Genomic DNA, 25,870 nt, shown 5'->3' with positions numbered 1-25,870 from the left:
TAACTTTTTCTCCTGCAAGGTTCTTCAAGTTCATAAGCCTCATAGGCATAGGTAAAAGAGAATTCCTAGACAAATAATAGGTAGGAGATCCAAATGCATGTAACTAATAATTATGCTCACTCTTTTTAATACATATATCTCTACCTACAATGACATCAGGTATCATGAACGTCTGAAAAGGAAAGCCCACCAAAAAATATCTACCAAGCAACCGTAGTGTTTGCTGGCCTATATGTGCATTTTGTTACGTATTCAGAAAACACATAAACGAGCATGTTTTGGGGAATTTGTGATGATCAAAGTGTTCTCTCAAAAATGCAGGGCTACTTAACCACTCATTTTTACAGACAATGGGTATGGTTAAAATGACTTTCTGAAGAAACAGCCCACAGTGCATATTTAGCATCTTAAAATGCCATATCAGCTGCTTAGAACTCTGAGATGTCGGAGGTGTGCGTAACTGCCTCTCATTTAATAAATGGTCATTATTTTTTTTTTCTAAAGAGAATCTAAAGTTAGCTTTGTTCTTGCCTTTCCCCTGCCTCCTCAGTTCCATGTGCCCCTGCAGTATACAGTGCATACTTTCTGCCCTCCCACTCTAGCTCTGACTGACTTTGAAATTATATCAGAAACAGTGGGGGCAAGGGGGAATCTATGTTGTGTTTCAAAACTAAATAATGAGGCAGTTTGCTCAATAGGGATATTCAGGATGTTTTTATTTTCCCCTCTGTATAACATTTGTAATCTCTGCTAGCTCTTGTTGGTATAGAGTTTTCTATAATCTTTTCTTGTTCGCTATTTGAGGATTCTGAAAATGTATTGTATTTTCTTGTAACAAATAAGCATTTTTAAAGGTCTGTGGCTTCTGCTCTGAGTCTGTGTATACAGCAAGTAGCAGATGGAATTTTCACTCTGATAACTGTGAAGAACTACTCTTCACATATAAAAATAACAGTGCAGATGAGATGTCCCTTTCCAGATATGTTTCAGCCATGTCTGGAGCATAGTACCCACAACTCTGTTCTTAACACACCCAGTTTTTAGAAGTTCTACCCAGTGCGCCATGCAAAATGCACGAAGTGGGTGTTTTTTTTTTTTGTATTAATATGGACTCATATGATGAGAGATTACAGCCTCTGGATAACTCACTAATCATTAAAGTTAAAAAGAATCTGATAGTGCATTCTTCCCTTTATACCAGTGTTTCTTTCTCAAAGAAAATGCAGAGAAATGCAGAGAAGCTGCTCTTAAAATGGCATCTCTGTTTTTGGCAGCATTACCATGTATGACTTAAAAGTGAACACCAAATTACAATTGAGAAACTTAGAGGTGATTCCTCTTCTTTGGAAAGTGTAATTTAGACCTTGGTCACGGTTCAGGCCAGCAATATAGAAGAGTAACGAGAAGCATGGGCTCTGGAGATAAAATTATTACAAAGTTTACATAAAATCATGTTAGCAAGGACTTCGCGCAGTGCTGGACACAGAGTAAATGCATATACTAATAAAAATATGCCTGGGGGTATAAGGGTGGCTCAGTCGATTGAGCATCCGACTTTGGCTCAGGTCATAATCTCATGGTTCATGAGTTCAAGTCCCGCATCCGGCTGGCTACTGTCAGCGCAGAGCCCATTTTGGATCCTCTGTTTCCCTGTCTCCCTGCTCCTCCGCCACTTGCAGTCTCACTTCTCTATCTCTCAAATTTAACCATTTAAAAAATCGCCTGTTGTTTTATTGTTGTTGTTATTACTAACCCTTCTCTTCCTCCTTCTAACTTTACTACAGTAGCATGATGAAGTTGGTTTTGAGGGGGCATATTAGAACCAAAATAGTTTTCTTCTTCAACTTCAGTATCTTGTTTGCACTCGGGAATTGCCTGTGTGTCTGATTTATATATGGTTCCAACTAATGCCTCATGACCCAGTGTACCAAGTGATACCTCATTCCCTGATTTTGTGGTTATAAATTATGAATATAAAATTGGGATTGGTAAGATTAAGCCATAATCTTTCAGGAAGTATGGGAAAGCTAGTATAGAGATTAACATTAATTTAAGTGATTACTTTTCTGTTTGTACATATTACTATCTCTGTAGGCAAAGAGATTAGATTCACTACCCATAGTTACCGCTCAAAAAAAGGGGGTTCCAGTTCTGCACTACACTGGATTCATTGCCCAGTGTAGTTTAATGAGCAGGCAGGACTCTCAGTCTGTATAATGTACAAATAATATGATTTTACAGTTTAATTTCTATTTTAAAGCCCTAAAACCTAAGGATAAGTAAAATTTCATTCTGTTAGAGCTCCCTTTTTTTCCAAGGCTTGTGACTAATTTCCAGGTACTTCCACAGTGCCAAGTCTTTGTTGCGAGTGGGAGGCCCTTGAATCATCTGTTCACTCGGATGCTGGCTAATGCCGTTATGACCCATCATATCCTATTATCTCAAAAATCACACTTCTCTTTCCTCGTGTTCCCTGTTTCTCTCTGCATGGCTTCTCAGGAACTGAAGCACTCTCAAGTAATTCTGTGCAATGTTCTGAAACTACCAAAGGATTTGCACTTTTGACATATAAAAGCTGGATTCATAGTGTTCATTTTTGGGTTTTCAACCTCTTGCATATGTCCCTTTTGGAGGAAACTGACACCTGATCAAGTTTTTCCTTTAAGGGTGAGGGAAGGAAAGAGAAAATACCAGGCGGGAACAAAAGTTAATTTTTCAAACATTGTCCTTCCACGTGAGTTAGTGCACAATAACCCCCAACCCACATTCCCAGACCCCCATCTTAAGGCATAACATCCAAACCACAAATATGGTTATACATGAGGTTGTCACCTTTATGAGGAGAAGAGTCCTCTGTGTTCACTAGGGTAGAGCCATGGAGCTATACTCATGATCTCTCCATAGTTGTGCAATGTTTTCTCTGATGCACAGGCTCTAAATGGAAAAGAGAAGTATGCAGAAAGGAGCCCAAATGTCCAAAATTCAGAAGGTATCATTTTCAGTGAATCATTGTATAGATAGGTCATGGAAAAGAATTCAGTAGGAAATGGAAACTTCTTGGACTACTCTTAAATGGGCCAGTATACAGGATGACCTTATGAAGCTAAATCTATTGCTATCTCTAAATCCTAATCACTTTAAATCACTCTTAGTTATATTGACTTTCAGGCTGAAATACTACTGATAAGCATTCTGATACTACCAGGTATGAAGAAAAATCCTTGAGGTAAGAAATTTGCAAGAGTATAAAAAGGAAGTTAGAAGGTTGTGGATCTTCTTTGTTATCCTCCTCGCCTTTAAATTTTTTTTTTTTCCATGAGGGATAGGATGTCATTGACTAACATGAGGGAAACTGTGAGTCTACGATCTACCCTCACTTCCATATACAAACCTCAGATAAATATGCAGATGGTATAACTAGTATTTCCCATAGTTAGATGAGATTCAAGAGAGCATTTCTTCCTGTCTCATCTCATGTTTACAGGCCATTGTTCTCCTCCAGCTTGAGGGCATGACATTCAAGTGCTGGAACTCACCTTACCCATGGCCAAACAACACTCCATTATCAGAGTAGACTGATGTCTTTGGCCGACTTTCCACTTGCTGAGGCTCATTTCTCATCTTTATCCTGCAGCATACGTTACTTGGAGCATATTGGGCTGTTCGACAGACATTTGGCAGAAGTTCTAAATAGAAGGCTTGAAATACTTCTGTAGAATATACTTTACCATTTTTGATATCTGATAAAAGAAAAAAAAACATATAAATACCTACATTGCTTTACACCAAGTCATCCCCTTCCCAATCTTGACATAGCTTTCCTCTGTACCTCTCCTTTTTATAAAATTTAAGAAAAGAAAATTTTGATACAGTAGAAATGCTTAACATCGTGAATCCCTATGCTAGACCTTGGAGCTTGAGTTTCTAGACTCTTGTATTCTAGAGCTGTTCTGTGGGCTCTATCACTAGAACACTGCGTTAGAACATGTCTACTTGTCTTCTACTAGATCTTCCCATAGAAAAGTAAAATGTGAATCAGAATTGCTTTCTTTTAAAAACAACTCAGCCTGATTCACACTTCTTCAAAAAGTTAAGGAAGCTTCTTACAGGAACTTTGTAGAGTGGTTTCCTTCTATTGAGATAAATTCAGCAAGTAAAATTAATGCAAGAAATCAGTCAAAACGGAACTAGAGGTGATTTGTAGGTGGATTTTGATAGCCTGGCTATCGTGGTAATTGAGCTGGAGCTTTTATAAAATCACATTCTCTCCTAAGAGTTACATCAGTATCAGTTTGAATTTTCTTTATTCCGACCATCATGTAGGAATTTTCAGTTAAAGCAAAAGATTAGACAGATGTCTAAAAAGAAAACAGTAAAATGAAAACAAAAGCTAACCCCCCGCACACATGTATATATACATATATGTGTGTATGTGTGTATATATATGTATAGATGTGTATATACATAATATATATTACTCATTTGATCAATAATTATTTTTGTATTTGTAGACAGTTTGAAAAGCAAAAGTGACTATATGTATTTATATTTATATGTACTTAGATGAAGGGCATAAGCCCAGAGCTAGTATTCAGTAAACAAGATGGTCACAAATGGCTTAAATGAAAACCTTGAGTATTATGTAGCTGTCATCTGCAAATAATACATTTATCAACTTTAAATGAAACAAAGAATGTTCATTTTCACCTAGAACATTGATACTCACATCCAAGTAAAACCACCCCCACTCCTGAATTTACAAAGAATCAGAATATATAAAAACCAGAATATATAAAGAGCTCCTACAACTCCTAATAGGACGGCCTGATTTTTAAAATGGGTAAAATATTTGAATAGACAAAAGAGAAGAGATATGAATGGCCATTAAGCACATAAAAGAATACTCAACATCATTAATTGGAACATACAAATTAAAACTACAATGAGATAACACTACATAGCTATTATAGTGACTGCAATCAAACAAAAAAAAACGTATTCAGGTCTATAAATACAGCGAATAAACTGATGGTTGCCAGGGAAAAGGGTGCTAGGGAAATGAGCAAACCAGGTGATGGAAAGTGAAGAGCACAGTTTTCCAGTTATCGAATGAATACAGCACAGATGTGAAAAGTACAACATAGGGATTATAGTTAGCGGTATTGTAACCATGCTGTATGGCGACAGATGGTAGCTATACTTGTGGTAAGTAGGACAGAATGTATAGAGTTGTTGAATCACTATGCTGTATATCTGAAACTAGTGTAATATTGTGTGTCAACTATACTCCAAATAATTAAAACAGACAATGTCAAATGCTGTTAAGGATTCAGAGAAACTGGAACACTCTTAGGCATTGTTGGAAATGTAAATTGGTACATTTACATTTGGAACTTTGGAAACAGTTTTCCAGTTGGTCAAAAACCTAAGGAAACCCCAGTCATAAGACCCAGCAATTGTCTCCTAGGTAATTACCCATATTAAATGAAAATATATGTCCATGTAAAAATCTGTAGGCAAGGGGCGCCTGGGTGGCTTACTCGGTTAAGCGTCAGACTTTCGCTTAGGTCATGATCTCGCGGTTCGTGGGTTCGAGCCCCGCGTCGGGCTCTGTGCTGACTGCCAGCTCAGAGCCTGGAACCTATTTCAGAGTCTGTATCTCCCTCTCTCTTTGACCCTCCCCCGCTCATGCTGTCTCTCTCTCTCTCTCTCCTAGAAATAAATTTAAAAATATATTTTAAAAAAATTAAAAAAACAACCTGTAGGCAAATCTTACAACAGCTTTATTTATTACCACTAAAAGCTTCAAACAATCTGAATGTCCAACAGTAAGGGAGTCGATAGAGGACATGTAGGATATCCATACAATGCAATACTGCTGNACCCACGAACCGTGAGATCATGACCTAAGCGAAAGTCTGACGCTTAACCAACTAAGCCACCCAGGCGCCCCTACATGGATGGATTTCTACAGCCTTATACTAAATGCAGCATCCAGAGAAGTATGTTAAATGTATAAATGCTATACATTCTTTATAATTCCATTTGTTTGACCTTCTGGAAAAGGCAGAACGATAGCGACAGAAACCAGATCAGTGTTTGCTAGGGCCAGGAAGTGGGGAGATGGGGGTTGAATACAAAGGGGTATGAGGAAACTTTTTTGGGGGCAATGAAAATATTCTATATATTGATTGTGATGGTGGTTGCAGGATTATATAAGTTGTCAAAATACAAAGAACTATATACCTTTTTAGGGTGGATTTTGCTATATTTAAATTCTATCTAGTCAACTAAAGATAAAAGAAGGAAATGGGGAAGAAAACTGTCTGCACTAGGCAAGAAGAATCTAACATCTAATAAACTAGATGGTTTTGCTCACAAATTACTGGTGGTAAATCATTTTGTCTAAAAACTCAGTGATTGCTAATTGGTACTTGAGTGCAGCTATTCAATTCATTCTACATTTGTTTCTTATCCTTTGGACTCTGCTAGGAATTCGGTGTGAATAAAGTCACATGACCGGGTAGTAAGAAACATGAAGGGATAAGAGATATATTAATTTTTAGAGAGCAATTTGATCATGAGTCCCCAGAGGTGATTACTCTGGCTTTGTGGGCAGTGGTGTGGGAAGTAGAAGATGATGAACCACAGAGTTGATAGAGGAATCGCATTATCATTTCATTTTGAGCATCAAATACTGGTGACGTATTCAATGCAATATTAATTGGGAAAGTAGGTTGCATCTACTAAAATCAAGCTTGACATGACTTTTTTTAAAGCATGGATTACTCTGATGCTCTAAAGGGCCACATGGAAATGCAAATCAGTTGTTTTACAGATTTTAACCGCAGTGTAAGGTTTTATGTTTTGAGGCTCAAAAGAATTGATTCAATTAAGCTAACAGATCCACAGAAACAGATACCATGTGACAAGATGGCCTATCTTACAGAATTAAGAACAGCTACTTATTTTGTTTTTACATGGTATTTTACTTTGGGTTTGAGCACAGAGAGAGTTCATTAAAATCCTGGCAACACTGACTCTGTAAATATGTCTTCTAAAGGGGATTATTCACTCTCCACTCTTACATCTGTCGCTCTGCTAGAATACAAAAGGAATGTACAGGTTTGGGGCAGCTCGTTCTGTTTATTTTCACCAATATCCAAATGTGTGAATGAATATAAGAAAGTTAATGTTTTAGAAAACAGTTTGTTTTTGTTCTTTTATAGTATGCATGCATTTTTATATCAATCTGTTTCAGAATAAAGCATATTTCAGCCAGAAATGGTACGCTTCAGAGACTGTGGTGTTGGTCGGCACCTATTTCATTATGTTGTATTTAAGACCCAACGTTAATGACAAAAATCTTTAAAACATTTTTGTGTTACATTAGTTGCATTACTATTCTTATTTAAATAAGAAAGAAGACTATGTCACGTATTTTAAAATAAAAGTCATTATGTCTTTGCATCTTAATGCAAAGACACAATGATTGAGGATACATAATTGAAATCACTTCTGTAACAATTGATATACTTAATTACACTGTTGGTTCCACATGCAGGTATAATTATATGAAAGCCTATTTCTTTCCTTTTGGCTTTTATTTGCTTTTAAAAATCATAGGCATATTTGATAATATTCAGCTGTTTTGGTTATTGAGTTCTACTGACTAAAAATTGTTCATCAAAGTCATATTAAATATAAAGAACTTTTAAAAGTTAGCCCTGGAGATGTAGTAAATTTTCAGGCATTTCTTATTCAACATTCAAATAGAAAATGTGTTCACTTTTTAAATAAAAAATGAGAGGAAAAGTGGAATTCAGCCTCCAATGAGAACCTGCTTTCTATGAAGAAAATGTATTGATTTTATCATGTTCTTATGAACAATGTCAAGTTGTAATTAAGTATTTGCTGAATAACTTTCATAGGCTGATTTTGTATGTCTGGGAATCACAGACTGTAACCTTGCTAATAATATTCAGACCTGCAATTAACACCTGCTTCCGAATCAGAAACAAACTAATCCTAAATAGACTTGAACATATAGATGAAATTATCTTTTCATCTATAGGCTTGTTTATTCAACACCAGCATAAAATTTTCACATTTGATTTGCATATTACATTGATGGTGTTAATTGGTACACTGGGATAACCCCTGGTGACTGACCCTCAATCAAGTGATTTTACAGCTTGCTTCCTTAATCAAACTCTATCCTATATTCCCACTCACCCCTAATGGCAACCACACTCATACAGGTCAGTCTGCTCTTCTACTCACATAGCTTTTATTATTCATTTCACACATCTCTGCTTAAAAACATTTTGTTTTCAAATCAATGTCCTCCAAATTTCCCAGAGAGGGTTATTTTCTCCCCAATTGGTAAAATGGTCTTTTTTTTTTTTCCATTTTGAGAGATTATTACAAGAATCCAACAAGAAAATTTTAGTAATATTGTTCCTACAACTTTATAAAGGCATACAAAAATTCAAGGCATTATGAGTCTTAGTCATTTTTCAAATGGAAAGGTCATGGCCTCTGAATGGATATGGATTTTCTCTAGTTTCCAGGGAAAATAGATTCAGATTGCACTCCAGGAATATTGCTTTATCTTGATCTATAATTCTGAATACCCATGTGGCTTATTTCCTTAGCATTCTAGGCTGAACAGTCTATGAACTTCAGGAATACATGTTGCCCTTAGCTTAAGTCTCCACTATAAACAGGCCTATGCTGATTATTCTTAGCCTCCTTTTCCCCGGATGTTATCTTATTCCCACTGGGTCAGTTAAAGTGGGAGGATGCCTAATGTCATTATGCCTCACTTCTAAGGAGGAAAGATCCAGTGGGAGAAAGCAGGGAAGGGGGATGCTTTTAAACAATTTGTTCCTCCTGGAAAAATATATAATTATTATTATAGAATTAGAGATGGGAATATCAGATTCTCAGAGAAAGGATTGAAAGGGTATCAATTATAAAAGTTTAAAAATGCTCATTAGATCTTTATCTCTTTCCTTATCTATCCCTTCCACTCTATAACCATAAGAAGCATACATATAGAACATAAAGTCACCTGTGAGAGGATCCATGTCTAACTCTTTGAAAACCCTATATTCTCCAGCATAGCATTTTTAAGATGAAAATGTACAAAACAAAAACTATAAAATGAGATTGTTTTCTAATTTTACTTTTTAAAAAATATAATATTGATGAAAATATGAATAAACCACCTAATCTCCAGTTGCCAAACATGTAGCACAACTGGTTAGTATGCAGACCCAGAAGGAGAGAGGCTTCAAAGATGTTAGATTTCAAAGAAAATATAATTTATGACTTATGACTACACAGGGCCAGTGTTGTGCAAATATTTAGGACCTCAGGCTATACATGCCTGGCTTTAAATTCTAGCTCAACCATTAGCCAGCTGGATGGTAAAGGACAACTTTACTAACCTCCCCAAATCTCAGTTTCCTCACCTGCCAAATGGAACATTAGTAGTTCTTATCCTCACCGAAAAGTTTAACGAGATGGTGAAAAAAAGATACAGAACCTAGAACAAGATGTGGCTCAAAAAGATGCTTGTTTTCTTTCAGTTACTTTGTGTGGAACTAGAGTTCTATTTTAGCCTGCTATTTAGCTGTCATATTTAGCCTGCTATATTTAGCCCATGTGAATTTTTTCAGAAGTGTATGTCCTTTGTAAATTAATCTTAGATAGGATTTCTAATATACATGTTGAATGTTCTAGGCAGGAATCTAATAAATGGCATGAAATAAACCATTGTTGATAGTGACAACACGCCATGAGAATAGGGAAAATGGAAAAGGTATGTAACTTTTGTATTGTTATTAACTACTCTGATAGAAAGACATCTACTCTAAAAACCTAGTATGAGGGGTGTGTGTGTGTGTGTGTGTGTGTGTGTGTGTATGTGTGTTAGTTTTGAGTTAGCCAATGCTTACTGAGTTCCTAAAAGCATGGAACACTTTTCTAGATGTAATGAGAGATAATAAAATGTGTTAAAGGCACCAATCCTTGAAAAATAGTTTATTATCATTTTGGGAAGATAAGATAGTAATTTTTGATTTTCCAGGCTGACTATTCAATTCTGCTTCACACTCCATTTGATGAGAGGGAATGCATCACCTCTCAGACAGATGTAAACAGCTAGCAACATAGCAGAGTAATTAAGAGCAGGTTCTTGAAATAAAATGTCTAGATCCGAACCTTGGCTCTGCAGCTTACTAGCTTTGAAAACTTTGGCCTCTGTTTTCCTATCTGTCTGATAAATGGGGATAACACATAATACTTATCTCATGGGGTTATTTGAAGGATTAGAGGAATGATCTTTGCTAAGGGAGTAGCATGGAGTCAGCATATAATAAATGCCAAAATTAACTTAGCTGACTTGTCAACCTAAGGTTTCTATTTTCATGCCTTAACTGGGCTTCATCAGTAATTGAAAGAGTGCTTTTAATTTCTACTAGGCTAGATTAAATAAAGATCTGAGTTCTGTCAATACGGTGCTTAATTAAGCAGACCAGATAACAGTATCCAGCACTTGAAAGCAGCTTTGTTCTGGATAAACTTGAGGGTAGCTAATATGGAATGTGGGTGAATGACTAAGCATGTGCTGGACTCTTTCAGAAGGTAATGTCGAGAGAGGCATGGCCACTGCCTCATTGAGCTCTGATGTGTTCAAGTTACAGGATCTCTCGATATGCTTTTACAAGTCCTTTGTACTGTTCTGTATGATTTGGGCCTCCGTTTGCGAATGTGACAGAAGTTCATATGCAAGTCAGTTGTTTGGAATTCAGAAGATATTTTTCAACAGTAACCATGTTGTGAGTGGTAGTTCTCAGGCCAGCCCAGGAGACTGCAATTTTAACTAAAGACTAGTATCATGTCAACTCTGCCTACCATGTGTAACAGTCACTTTGCATTTCTAGTGAGCATGCTGGAAGCCACTATGCCTGCCTGCAGTAGGGAGTCACTGGCACAATGGGACAGGCACACTGCATGTTCCGAGGCTGCCAATAGATTATTTGCTAACTCCTCATTTCTGCATAAGGTAATTGGCCTCTTTATTTCTGTACATGTGCCGAAGAGGATGTTCGAAGAATCTAAGCTCATAGTTGGAAGGAGGTTTATATTCGTTCTAGTCTAAATCACCAGATATGACCGGTGTGTCATTTGTTTGTTCTCTTACCTTCTCTGCCTCTTGAGCAGGTTTAGAGGCAGAGGTGAGGAGGATGTGTCTCCTGCACCGGGGTGTGGTAGGTTGTCCTGAAAAGAACAAGGGCCTTCAATGACAGTATTTTTGCAGATGCCCTCGCCCCTGCTCTCTGAGCCAGGAAAGGCTGCTAAAATTTTAGTTACTATTTCCGTAACTGTCAGTGACATTTGTCATATCAGTCCCCTCTCCAGACAGAACACAACTCTCCTTCCCATTCAAATGTCTTTCTCCACCACTCAGAAAAACATCACATTTTTAAAATTCCTTGTGAATGGGTGATTAATTTCATCACTGTCTTCTCTATGGGTCTAAGCATTTCTAGGATGTCAGTTTACAATTAAGATGAAAAAAAACAACAACTAAATGTAAGAAAGTCTATCTAGTAGTGTCAAAATTGGATATTCTCTCAATAGTAATTAAGAGAATATCTTTCAGCTTTTTGTTATTTTTTTCTCTGAAAGCACACATATAGCAGAAATACTGCACACACTTTGGTGGGTTGTGCTTTTTTAAATGCTACATTTCATGAAGAATTAAGATGGATTGGTATCAACATACTAAAGACTTCTGCACTAAACTGTACCAAGATATGAGCTGTCATTACTGTGGCATGGAGATTTACCCCTAAAAATATCTCATACAGAAGTGAAGGAGACATTTACAGACAGCTTTGTCACTTACACATCATCTCATGGTACAGAGATGGATCCTAGCTGCTGTGCTCATTATAAAATGATTCCCCGAATTTAGGGAGACTAGATTGTTCCAATTAAATGGTTAATATCGATGGATACACTAGCTTTGGTGTTTCTTTAACTTCTCTCTGTAGAGTTTTGTGATCTAGTGACTTCCTCTTAGCTTTCTGCTTTTACATGTTTGATTTTGCACTTTGGCTTCATATTGTTTATTTGGCAACAGAAGCAGCTTAGTGCCAAATGTGTAATACATTACTCGATACACCTTAGCTTTTATAAACCAAGAATCAATGCAGCTGCATAGTTCCACCTTTGACTTGCTGTTTTCAACAGAAATTATGTGTGTGGAATGATATTACAAAATGAAACTGCCTCTACCATTTTGGCAACAGCTGGAATGCCCTGGACAAAGCAAAGTGATTGGTGATCTTGGTTACTCCTTATCTTCCTTCCCTATGTCCTCCCCAAAACTGGCCAAGTCATGGGGTAGGTAGCACCAGGTATCCCCAGTCAGCACTATTCTCTTCCCTCACTACATCCCATATTTCTGTCCTTTTCCATCTCCAATTCCAGACTTAGAATGTTGCCTTCACATTTTGAAATAAGATGACAAAGAATAAGCAGTTAGAAGGCGCTCTTGAGAGAGATCTCTCAAGATGTCATTCTTTCTCTTCATTTATCTTCAATTTCTCTCTCCTCTCTTGTTCCAAATTAAGTACATCCTTGTTCTCTACTTTTCAGATATGATAAAACAGCCAATTAAAAAAAAAAAAAAACCAGTTACATAACATTTGTCTTGACCCCACTTCCTTCTACCATCAGTTTCACGTGGGAGAGTGGAGAAGGAAGATGGAGGGCTTAGAAGGGTGAAATCGGAGGGAAAAACTGCCAGAGATTTCTTAAGGGGATTTTGGAGATCAGAAATCCTGGTTGAAAAAATGCCTGATAGAGTGAATTTTTATTTGTGATACGAAGACCAGTTGGTGACTTTTGCTTCCAGGTTGATTATGGGTAACACAAAAGGCTACCCTTGAAGCCAAGCCACATTGGTTTAGAATCATAAACTTAATCCATTATAAAGCCCATTAAAATACATCCTCCAGATGCCTCTCTCTCTTTCTTCATCCTCCAGATGTCTCTTCTCTTATTCCTGCCATCTTAGCCTCTTTCTCAGCCTAAATCCATCTCTATTTCTTTCTATTCCACCACATAATTAATCTTCCTAAAACACTACTTAGATGACACTACCCTGGTCAAACATCCCGGAAGCAGGGAGACTTGGCTGCCCCCTGCTTAAGTTTGCAGTGTAATATTATTAAACAGTCTTACAGTGAAAGACTGTAATATATCATCAACTCTCAATCATTTATCCAACTGGCCTCCATTAGTTATCTTCTACTACAAAAAAACTGAGCATTTTATCTAAATGAATATGGTCAAAGATGTTTCCAGACCACATTGATTTGCCAACAGGGACTTGTTAAGAAGTAGAATCCAAGTCATTGGAATTAAATTCCTTTCCTAGGTGAACATTCTGTTCTTCTATAATACCATTTATATCTTCTACGTACAAGCTGACTAGTCAAGTGTTAGCTGAAACTACATTAATGTAATTTCTGTCCTATTTAAAGAAAAAGAAACATATTCTATATTCCCAATAACTCCTCTTTCTACAAATTGTCCTCTTGGCTATTAGTGGTCAAGCTGGACAACCTGGAGGTCCCAAAAGCACCACTTGGGAACTTGTGGAAAGTGCTACTTCTCAGCCCTCACGCAGGATCTAGAATTGGAATCTCTGGTGGTGAAGTTCAGAAATCTGTGTTTTTACAAACACCTGATTTTGATGTATGCTAACCTTTCAGGGACTCTAATGCCTACTGATTTGGAGTTCATTTTTCAAAATAAAGTATGATTTGGTATTTAAAAAATACTTTTCTAGGTCATACCTGCTGCAGAAAAAGTGAGTATGAGTTATTAGGATCTATTAATAATCTGAGACACAATCTGAAATATTTGGAAAGTGAACTCCATGCATCCTAGCCATTCAAATAGATAAAATCATATCCATGTATACATATATCTAAAAATAAAATATTGCTATTCTTTTCTAGTCATGGTTTAAAGAGCTTTACATATATTAACTCCTTCAATCCTCAGAATAAACTTTAGAGGTATTATTAATCCCCCATTTTACAAATGAGGAAAGCAATGCTCAGATAGTTTAAGTAAACTAACCAACGTTACAAAGCTAGTTGGGAAAAAGCAGAAATTTGAATCAGGTAATTTTCAACATGCCTTTAACCACTACTTTATGTAAGCTATTAAGTAAATATCCTCTACTTAGGGCTATTTTATTTTCAAAAATATAACTATCATTATAATCAGAATTTTAAACATTTATGTAAAACTTGAAGTATCCCCCCCATTGTGTTTTATTTGATCTTTATTACTTCCAATTGATACTAGATGAATTGAGGCTTAAAGTGACTATATAATAATTTCATATAATTATTGCACTGTTTGAGCACATCTGTTTTTGAGTAGAATGCACTTTCCTTACACTTCTAAAAAAATTATCAATGTAAATTCATTGATAAATTAGCATAAATGCATATCAGAAGATAGAAGACTAGATTTTTATTCCATGCAGACACAGTGATAGTAAATAAAACATCTCAGATGTTAAGTATAAAAATCATGTTATTTATGACTAGTAAATACCATCATCATCTTATCTTCTAAGGTTGATAAGTAGAATCTTTCTCTAAAATGTAGCTAATATATTTTTATGTTTATAAAAGTACTAATAGCTAATATATTAGAATTTGCAACTTGAATTATTATGAAGGTTTAAAGTATAATCTTTGTTATCTACATGTGTTAGTATGAATTGCTCTGCAGTGTATCAAACAGATATCTGATGCAAATTAACATGGGCAAACATTCAGTAAATGGTCTGGACCAGTCATCTAGAATGTAGTTATTTTAAGGATTTTTTTTTAAATGAAAATAGAAGCAACTTGTCTTACTTAGTAAATATTAAAATTAGAATATGTTTTTTTTAAGCCAACTTTCCATCAATCCACCATTATTTTAACACTGTCTTAAAAACAATGGCTTCCCCCACCAACCCATAGTCCCATGCAAACACATTTGAAAATACTCAGTAACTCAAAAGTGCTGTGAGGGTAAACTGCCTCTTGGGGATTCCATCTCCATTTGACTTAATGTTGACTGCTTAATCATATTATCAACTTCTCCAACAGGCCTGCATAATTGACTCCATAGCAGAAAAGAGTAAACAGCTTACCTTGCAATTCCAGTTTCTTAAGAAGCCCATTACATTCCTGGAAACATCAAAAGATTTGTCAGCACTTCCATTATCAATCTCCATTTTCTAGAGTTGATAGCTGGCTATAAAATTTTTCTCTGGGTTTAAAATTGGCATTTAATAGTTTGACATGGAATAAACGTGGTCATATTCTGGGAGAGGGTGGGGTTCTTTTGCTGTGCAATTCACATTAGGTAAATTGTTATTTCCCAAAATATGGCAAGCCATCATAATAATCACTGCCATTTATTTAGTGCCTATTTCCTGTGAGGCATGTTATATACACTATACTGAATTCATTTTAGCCAACTCAATAAAGAAGGTGGTGTTATCCTTAGTTTGCAGATGAGGAAACTGATGCTTAGAGCAGTAAAGTCCTTTTCCAAGCTTATCCAGTGAGAAACTGACTTAAATTCAGATTTAGAGTACCATGGAGCTTCATAGTATGGGATTGCTGATTAACCTCACCCATGTGGACGGAGTAAGCAGGAGGGACAAGAGCTAACAACAAAAAATAGGATCTTTACATTTCAACAGTCAACCTTTTTCACCTCAATTGCCAGAGGCTACTGTCTCATTTCCTAGCCAATTATAGCTCTTATGGATATTTTTGCTGCCTATCTTGAAGGGAAAAATTATACTACTAAGTCAGAATTAGAAAAAGACATTCCACTCGTTTGACAGCTTGCCATGTTTCTGCAACAAACAACTATATGATTAGAGAAAATGAAATTTGGAAATAATTACCTTAATCCAAAGTATGAACTAATCAGTGTCGGTGTACTTATTAAAATGAAGCTCACAATAGTTATAATTCACTAACTTAAATAACAATCATCTCCCACATACGTTCTTTATGACTTCTTCAGCAAAAGCTCTGTAAATACTTGCTCACAGAGAAAGTTTAGGCAACTGACATCTAGACTAATATGACAGATCACATGGCTCAGCAGGTTGGAAATTCATTTTAACTTACAAATACATCTAAAATTGTTCTGTGAGTAAGTGCTGAATGGTGTTGATGGTTATGTTAATTCTGTGGCATCTTGACTTTGGGGGTGAAAGCGAATTCAGAGACAAGAAAAATCACATTCCTGTTTTAAAAGGCAGAATATGTTGGCCTGACTGAAAATTTCTGTTTCCAGTCATGACCATTGTATTTCTGTTTCCAGTGATGGCCATCAGTATCAACATCAGAGATTTATTAGGTATCTACCAGGTGAGTAGTGCTATACAAGTTGTCCTCAGAAAGAGGTTAAGGCAAACTCATATATCCTTGATGTACCCTGTTTGGCCAAGGCCCATTGATTTGATCCCTTTGTCGGTCGGTCTTCTTGATTAATTGTGAAGTGATCAATTGGAATAACTAAGCAGTATCAGAACTGAGCACTTCACAGCAAGATTAGTCAAACTGCCTCTGGCTATGTCCTTTAAAATTGTCAACATTTAATTTCACCCCCCACCCCACTCTATGATGTTTTAAATCCATTAGAGAGGCAATACCATCAAATATTTCATCGGCATAGATATAGGGATAACCAACTCTTAATTAAGCTGAGACTGATTTCATGTAGGGAAATGCTGATTTTTCAATTTTTAATTGAGAAGATCTGATTAGAAATTTTAAGCTGATTAGAAATCTTTAGATGATACTTAGATGATAGGTATGAACTTGATTGGCTTTTATTTCCACAGACTGCCTATAATTTAGTAGTGGCTGAAAGAAAATGTATAAAAATACAAAGATTCTAACAGTTAATTTCAGCCCCCAAACTGGATGATTTTAGACACCTGAGGGAAAGTGAGACTCAAAAACAGTACATTTTATAAAAGAACAGTCATCACTAAAAACAGTAATGCTCTAGCAGAGATACTTAATCAGAAAAGCTGACCCAGTTTTCCTGGCTAAAAGGCCACCGGCAAGCCTGTTCCTTGGCAAGCAGAATGGTTCTTACAGCCATAGTAGCAGACAAATCTGGGTTTGAATTTATAGTTCTCCTTTTTCCCTGAATAAAGACATACTCTAAAAGTTTAAGTGATGAACGAGTATCTCTTATATACTTTCTGCTTTACTCCTATGAGTCTTTGATGATTTCTAGAGCCCTGAAGATTGTGGGGCTCCCAGGGAGTGAGTGGGGTGAATAGGAAGCCCCAAGTTGATGGATTAAAAATGAAAATGCCTCTGATTCTGAAATCCGTGTAAGGACAACGTGTCTTATGCCATTTGGCTTATCTGTGTCTGATCCTCATCTGGTGCTCTGCACGTCTTATGAATTCTACCCACAGGATTTTGACTTAATTAGAGAAAACTCATACCTGAGTTTTAGTTGTCTTAGTCATGTTTTTGTCCCTGTTTGACAGTCTTAGGGAACTGCCTAATACAAACTGAAGAGGAAAACTTTAGGACAAGTACACGTGTGTCTGCTTTGGTCTTGCTTCTTGTTGTTGCATCTGACAAGGTCTTGGTTGGCCTCCTGGGGGTCAGAAACTGAAGGTCTAATTCCTTCTACACAAGGCCAGAGGACAGTCTGACCAGAATGGCTCGTTATGGCCTCAAAGAGCCACAAAGGGGTGGTAGCGATCCCTCTTGTTGATTCAGAAACCCCAATTCATATGAAGGAAGTGAACTAGAAACCAAGGTAGATTACCACGATATTTAATATGATAGACTGGCTAATTGTTCACCACATCCATTTTTCTTCTTTCTTGGCACATATTAGTCCACTTTTCTCAGTCTTCTTTGCAGAGAGAAGTGGCTGTGTTGACTGAATTCTAACCAACAAAATCTGAACTGACATAAAATGGAATGTTTCTATATCTGAGACATAAAATTTCTTTCTCCTATGAAGTTTCCTAATGATTAGCAATGTTGAGCACCTTTTTATATGTCTGTTGACCATTGATATACCTCTTTTGGAGAAACTGAAATTAAAATTTTTTGGCCGTTTCTAAATTGGGTTATTGTTTTTTATGCTGTTGAGTTATAGAAGTTTTCATATTATTTTTACATTAAGTGCTTATCAACTACAGGTTTGCAAACATTTTCTCCTAGTCTATAGGTTGCCTTTGCATTTTGTTGGTCATTTCCTGTGTGATGAAGAAGACTTTTAGTTTGATATAGTCTCACTTGTCTATTTTTGCTCTTGTTGCCTGTGTTTTAGGTGTCATATAAAAAAACACACAAATTATTAGTAAAAAACAGTATCAAGAAGCTTGTTCCTTACATTTTTTCCCTAGGAGTTTTACAGTTTCAGGTCTTATGTGTAAATATTTAATCTGGATGGATGGCCAACAAATCAATGAAAAGATGCTCAATATCACTCATCATCAGGGAAATGTAAGTCACCTAACACCTGTTAGGATGGCTATTATTTAAAAATAGAAACAGTATTGGAGAGGATATGCAGAAATTAGAACAAATTGTGTATTATTGGTGGGAATGTAAAATGGTGCAACCACTGTGGCAAACAGCATGGAGCATCCTCAAAAATTTAAAAATAGAACTGCCTTATGATCTATCAATCCTACTTGCATGTGTATATATCCAAAGAGCTGAAATCAAGATTCTTAAGAGATACTTACACTATCATGTTCATTGCACCATTATTCACATGAGCCAAGGTATGAAAGCAACTAAATGTCCATCAGCAGATGAATGGTTAAAGAATATGTTTAATATACACACAATGGGATGTTATTCAGCCTGAAAACAAGAAGGAAATCCTATCTTATGCAACAACATGGACAGACCTGGACAACAGTATGCTAAGTTAAATAATGAAACATAGAAGAACAAACATTACACAATTGCACTTATCCAAGAAATGTAAAATAGTTACATTCATTGAAGCAGAGAGTAGAAGGATTGCTCTAGGGGCTGAGGGGAGGGGGGAATGGAACAGGACAAAGAGGTTCTAGAGATGTGCTGAACCACATCATGCCTATAGTTCACAATACTCTAGTGTGCACTTAAATATTTAAGAGTATAGATCACATATAAATATTCCTACTATAATTAAAAACAAACAACAACAAAAACCCTCCTGTACAGAATTCTTTACACTCTTTCCCCACTCCAAAAGCATGAGGCCAATGTGAATGGAAACTAAATCCTTGTACTATAATTTGGATAAGAGCTTTAGGTCAGGAAAATCTATGGCAAACTTTAAATGATGGAGAAATAAAACTCTGCACTATCAAAATGCTAAATATTTTGTGTTCATATCTTTAAAGAGTTATTACCTAAAGCGATATAGCCTTTTGTATGTGGAAATGAGGTGTTGCCAAAACAAAAACTGAGTGATGTGACATTGGTTTAGTAGTCAAAGAAAACCAAGAAGGATACTAATACTAAGGAGCTGAAAGATGGAAAGATATTTGGTATGTAAGACATTTGGTAAAACAACTGTTACCTGTGGTACTTGGAATGCATATTAAGTAAATACTAATGCTTTAGACCTTGGGACAGTGATTGGGAACAGTTGATGTGTTGGCTTTCACTTTTGCTTTTTGAAAAATGTTACAAGAAAGAGATAATCTNACTTGTGGGGATGAGCACTGGGTGTTATATGGAAACCAGTTTGACATTAAACTATTTGTAAAATAAAAAAATAATAAAAATAAAACAATAGAAACAAAAAATAAAATAAATAAATAAAACATTAAAAAAAAAAGAAAGAGATAAACTCATGAAAGAATTTTACATTTTACAAGCCATTTTACAAGCAGAATTGAAAAGGAATAGAAAGAATCCAGAAACTAGGACCAAAAATGGTGGTAAAAACTGATTATTCCTAGATCCCCAAAAGTAAGAGAGAAGATTTTTTTCAAATCTTGAGAGACAAGTTCTGGATAAGGTTTCTCTGATGTACAAAGTTACTGTGCCTATGCAAAAATCAGGTCAGCAATGTAAATTTCTCATCTCTTGTTTTAGGTATCCTGAAATCACTAGTTGACCATTAAGTCAAGGAAAAATAGGACATTTTTGAGAATAGCAAATAAAGTTGGCTTAAGCATTATGTCTTAGGAAGGAATTTTAGGTATTTTTTGGCACATGGAATTCACTAGAAACAAGCCAGGAATCTACTCAGACTTTGAAAACATTTATTTTGCTAAATGAATTTATGAACTTACTCCCCAAATTTGTTTGACCCTTAAAATATTTCATCCCCAATATTGCCCAAAGAGGAAACACTATATATTAGAATTTCATGTGAATTAACAGCAAATAGGAATATTTATCGACACATGCCAACAAAAATTTTAAAGTATCATGCTACAAAAAATTACCCCCCCCCCATTCTTTGATATAAAAGCTATCTCTAGGCAGGTTAAACAAAAACAAAATAAAAACTTACGGATTATAAAGTAGAAGGAAAATTCCAACTGACTATGATTTCTCATCTATAACACTAAATGCCTGAAGAAAATGGAGCAGTGGTTTTGAGTCAAAAATCTAACATCCAATCTTGTAACTTATGTGTGAAGGTGAGAATATAGTTTTCTCAAATATGTTAAGAATTATATTATTCAATATTATTCCTGAAACATTTGATAAAATATAAAACATCAAAATGAAAGAACAAAAAAGAAAAAACAAAATTAACCTGTCAAGAATTAGGGACTGATCGTTTTAGTGGAAGGTCAATGAACATTAAATCTATATAAAATAAAGCTCAAAAATAATTTTTAAGACTGAAGATTTATTATTATATTATTTTAGTAATAATTCATATCTAACCCTTTTATTTGTAATGGCCCAAATGTGAGGAGAGTAATGTAGTGAAGGCAAGTAAAACTGAGCTAATTTTCTTGAGTTTATAAAGGCAGGACAAATAAAAATTGTTAGTCTCATGGCTATGATTTTTTTAATAGGTGCTTTTAAAAGATGTAAATATAAATAGTAAGAAAATTAAAAAAAACAAACTGAATAGTCTGCAGTGTACTGGAGGATACAAAATGATTTATAAGTATAACTTAGCACAGAGAAAACCAAGGAGTTGGCAAAATGCCTTGAATAAAGAATGGAACAGATAACAGGGGTGAAACCAAATATATTGATACTTTATATAATGAAATAAACCATCATGTTAAATTCAAACCCTCCAATGGTTCAAATAACACAGCTTTAGATTTTTATCATAAAAAATTAAAAGCTAAAATGTGAAAGGGTGTAAAGAGTTTCTGGTAAAGCAGTAAATTGATCACATTTCTTTACCTGACCTCTTTTTTTTTCTTAGTGATTCAAAATTCTATATATTTCTCAGTGCTCATCATGGTAATTGATGAGTACTTTCTTTCTCCTCTCTACCTATTTCAGCCATCACCCCACCTACCTCCCCTCTGGTAACCAGCAGTTCTCTGTATTTAAGAGTCTGGTTTTTTGTCCCCTTTTTTATTTGTTCATTTGTTCTGTTTTTTTAAATTCCACTGAAATTCACTTAAATGAGTGAAATCGTATGGTATTTGTCTTTCTCAGAGTTTTTACATATTTCACTTAGCATTATACCTTCTAGGTCTATCCATTTGTTGCAAATGACAAGATTTCCTTCTTTTTATGGCTGAATAATGTTCCATTGGGTATAAAAGATACTTCTATATCCATTCATCTGTCTATGTACACATGGGTGGCTTCCATAATTTGACTAATGTAAGTAATCTTGCAATAAACAAAGGAGTACATATATCTTTTTTGTACTGTTTGGTATTTTTGGTGTTTTTTTTTTCAAATATCATTTTGAATTAACGTTTTCATATTCTTTGAGTAAGTACCCAGTAGTGAAATTACTGGACCTTACGGTAATTCTAATTTAAAATTTTTGAGGAATCTCCATACTGTTTTCCACAATGGCCGTACCAGTTTGCATTTCCACCAACAGTGCAGGAGGGTTCCTTCTTCACCACATCCTCGCATTTGAGGACCCTTGTTATTTCCTCGCCAACACTTGTTATTTCCTGTGTTTTTGATTTTAGCCATTCTAACAGGTATGAGGTGATATCTCATCATAATTTTAATTTGCTTTTCTTTGGTGATTAGTGCTATTAAGCCTCTTTTCATGTGTCTGTTGGCCATTTGTATAGCTTCTTTGAGAAAATGTCTATTCAGTTTCTCTGCCCATTTTTACATCAGATTCTTTATTTTTTGGTGTTGAGTTGTCTAAGTTCTTTATTTATTTTAGATATTAACCCCTTATTATATATATCATTGGCAAATAAATTTTCCCATTCAGTTGGCTGCCTTTCTGTTTTGTTGATGGTTTCCTTAGTTGTGCAGTCTTTTTATTTGGGTATGGTCCCAATAGTTTAATTTTGGTTTGTTTCCCTTGCCGATCTTTAACTCTCCTCTAAAAATACACACACACAATAAAGTAAGAAGAAAAAATGCTTAGAAGAATAAATAGGTGTGATACAATCTTAGATGTTAAAAAAACAAGGGAATAATTGGTTATAGATTTTGCAGGCAAAAGAATGCTAAAACCTGGTACAAGCAAGTTGAGTTTAAAAGAAAGTATAAACATTGAATGGTAAGATTCACTAGTCCCTTTCTTAACTTGGATTCTTTCATCTTCGTACCCAAATTTATTATTGTCCCTTCTCACTCCTCAAGCTAGCAAAGGATTAGAAGAGTCCTCCTCATCTGTAAAACAAATAAGTATGTATATGTATGTATGCATATGTAATTTATACTAATATATAAGTTAATATTATTTTATATGTTTATATTTATGTAAATTAATAAAGCTATCAATATTTATACACATAGTGTATACATATACAAACTTAGAAATTACCCAAAGAAATTGAATAGCCACTCTTTCTTTTACTCTGAAGCTACTTGCTCATTTAGAAAGATCTACAACCAGCTTCTTAATGTCTCATTTGAGATGCCAAAGATCTCCAGGAAGTTGAGGAAAGGTTCTACTATTATAGTCACAGACTAAAACAAAGCCTCAAAAATCAGTAAAATTTAATATCTTTAGAGCAATATGAGAAGTATTAATACCAATAAAACAAATGCAGGTTGTTTGTTAAATGAAGATACTCAGAGAATGAGAAGAACTCAGCCTCGAAAATTTCTTTTAAAAGTAGAGAACCAAAAATTATACAGAGACATATATAATATGTATATAATTAGTAGAAGTGTATGAAGAAGAAAATAGCACTAAAAGAAAACAAAGGGGAACACTAGAGAAAAGAAAATAAGTGGACTAGTCCATAAACACCAATATCTGAATATTTGGAAAGGGAGAATAGCAAAAACTTGTGGGAGAAATTATCAAAGCAATAATTCAATACATTTTTCTTGAATTGAAGAGCCAGAGTACCCAGATTAAGAGGATCTACTAAGCACCCAGCTCGAGAATGAAAAAAATCATACTCCAAGAGGTATCATTGTGAAACTTCAGAAGAGAGTATCAGGGATATGTTACACTAGAATCTTTCAGAGGAAAAAAAAATCAAAAGGCAGCCAAACTAATGGGCTTTTCAAAAGCAACTTTGGGTACTTAAAAACGATGTAGCAGTGCTTACAGAATTCTGAGGGAGAATGATTTCCAATCAAAACTGTTAAACCAGAATTCAAAGATGGATATAAATGAGGAATTGAAGTCTTCAGAAGAAGTACTTTTCTTTTCCCCGCCTAGCATGAGTTGCAGATGCTGCTCTGTAATGCAATCAGAGTTTATATTCAGGTTCATTGAGTTCAGGTACCAGGCAGCCCAGAAAGAAGCAGAGGTGAGAGAGAGAGAGAGAGAAAGGGGGGAGGTCTATCTGCTAAATACCTAAGGGACAGTTTAACGTCACTGCTCAGTGGTCCATATCTCTACTTTTCTCAGTATAACAACTGAGCAGTGAAATTTGGAGAAAAACTTAGTGTTATTTCAAACAGTGCATTTGAGGTAATGCACTGTTTAGGTAAAAGATGTTATATTTGATGTCTTTTATAATACCTTATATTTTCTTAATCTTCCTTGGAAATTCAAGTTTTTCTATGTGCACATCTGAAGTACTACCTCACATGTTCTGTGACTTGTTTCAGATAGCCCATGGATGACTGGATATAATGGGATACAAATAATTATTCTTAACTCTTAGTCCATGGTCGCGAACCCCTCCCTACCTTCCTCTCCCCACCTTCCATTTCCACCTTGAAGGTTTTTCACCAGTCATAAACTGATTAAAGAAGCCCTATAAAATCATGTTTATTTTGTAGGTAAAAATGGCCAAATTTCACCAGCTTAATATTTAATCATAGTATGTGAATAATAAGTACTTTTTACAGACTAGATAAATAATGTTTGGCAATTACGTGTGCCAGTTTTCAACAGCGCTGCTGTTGATAAGTAAAATAGTTTTCAAACTATTAAAAGCTAGAGGAAGATATATAAAGCAAAAATATCAGGTTATAATGTTTATATTAGAGAAAATTAATTTGCAAGAGAAGACATTTTTATATCAATAAATGGAAAGTTCACAATGTGAGAGTCATGGGAATTTGAATTTTATGCCACTCAGAAAAATATATAAAATATAAATCTATAAAACATAGAATCGGACGAAGAAAAGAAGGCATTAAATAGAATATTCTAATATTTAATATATTTCCTCACAATGAATGTAGGTATATTTCAGGAATGCATGGTTTGACATGAAAAATAAACTGATATACTTAATGAAGTATCTAGGTAAAAGGTTAATAGAAATATGGTATATCTGAAAATTTTAATTATTTATTTAATGCAATAGCCTCATGCAGTAGCCTTGAGCCAAGTACTGTGTTTGATTTGGGAAAATAAATTAATAGCCATATAAATAGTAATATATTTCTACCTTTCTTGTTTCACTTAGAACAAAATTAGAATTATCTAATTTACTATTATCCCAGAATACTTACAAGAAGTGATCATGTAGGGACAAATTAATAAGTATCTCAAATAAATATCCTATTCTCTGAATAAAAATAAAACAAGAACATAACATGGTTAATTTAAGTACCTGTTTCAAAATTGAGAACATTTTATTTGAAAACTTAATGTATTAAAATTTGTAAAAGGCAATTAAAGTCTTCAAATAAAATATACTTCTTTAAAGATTTTATTGATAAATTGGAAAAAAGAAAATAAAGAAAATGGGCTTCCAAGGACCACTTTTTAAAAAATAATACAATTATAGGGAAAAAGCCATATCATAAAGCATATAGAAAAAAACAATACATTAAAATTAATCAGTAATTTGAACTGCTAGTTCTTTGCAAAGATGATTAGCCGTCTCTAATAAATATGATGGAAAATATATATGAAAACAATTTCTAACACTGAAAATAAGAATGATCCTATAGCCACAAATGCATATAATTTAAAATCTGTAAAACCATCATTTTGGGTAACCCTGGATTGTTATGTAGAAATGTATAACTTACTTAGAAAACATAAATTATGCAAATTAACTCAAAATAGAAAATGGGAATAATTAATTATAAAACTTTAGTTAAAAAAAATAAATATCAAGAAATCCCTCTAAATAGAATCTCTTCCATTTCCTTCATGGAAGAAATCTGTAACATTTTTAAGGGGGAGGCAAAGTGTACTCATAGAGCAAAAAAGATAT

Source organism: Crocuta crocuta, unplaced genomic scaffold, assembly GCF_008692635.1.
Source record: "Crocuta crocuta isolate KB4526 unplaced genomic scaffold, BGI_CrCroc_1.0 scaffold643, whole genome shotgun sequence".
Classification (NCBI taxonomy): domain Eukaryota; kingdom Metazoa; phylum Chordata; class Mammalia; order Carnivora; family Hyaenidae; genus Crocuta; species Crocuta crocuta.
Note: the sequence above shows the minus strand (reverse complement) of the source record.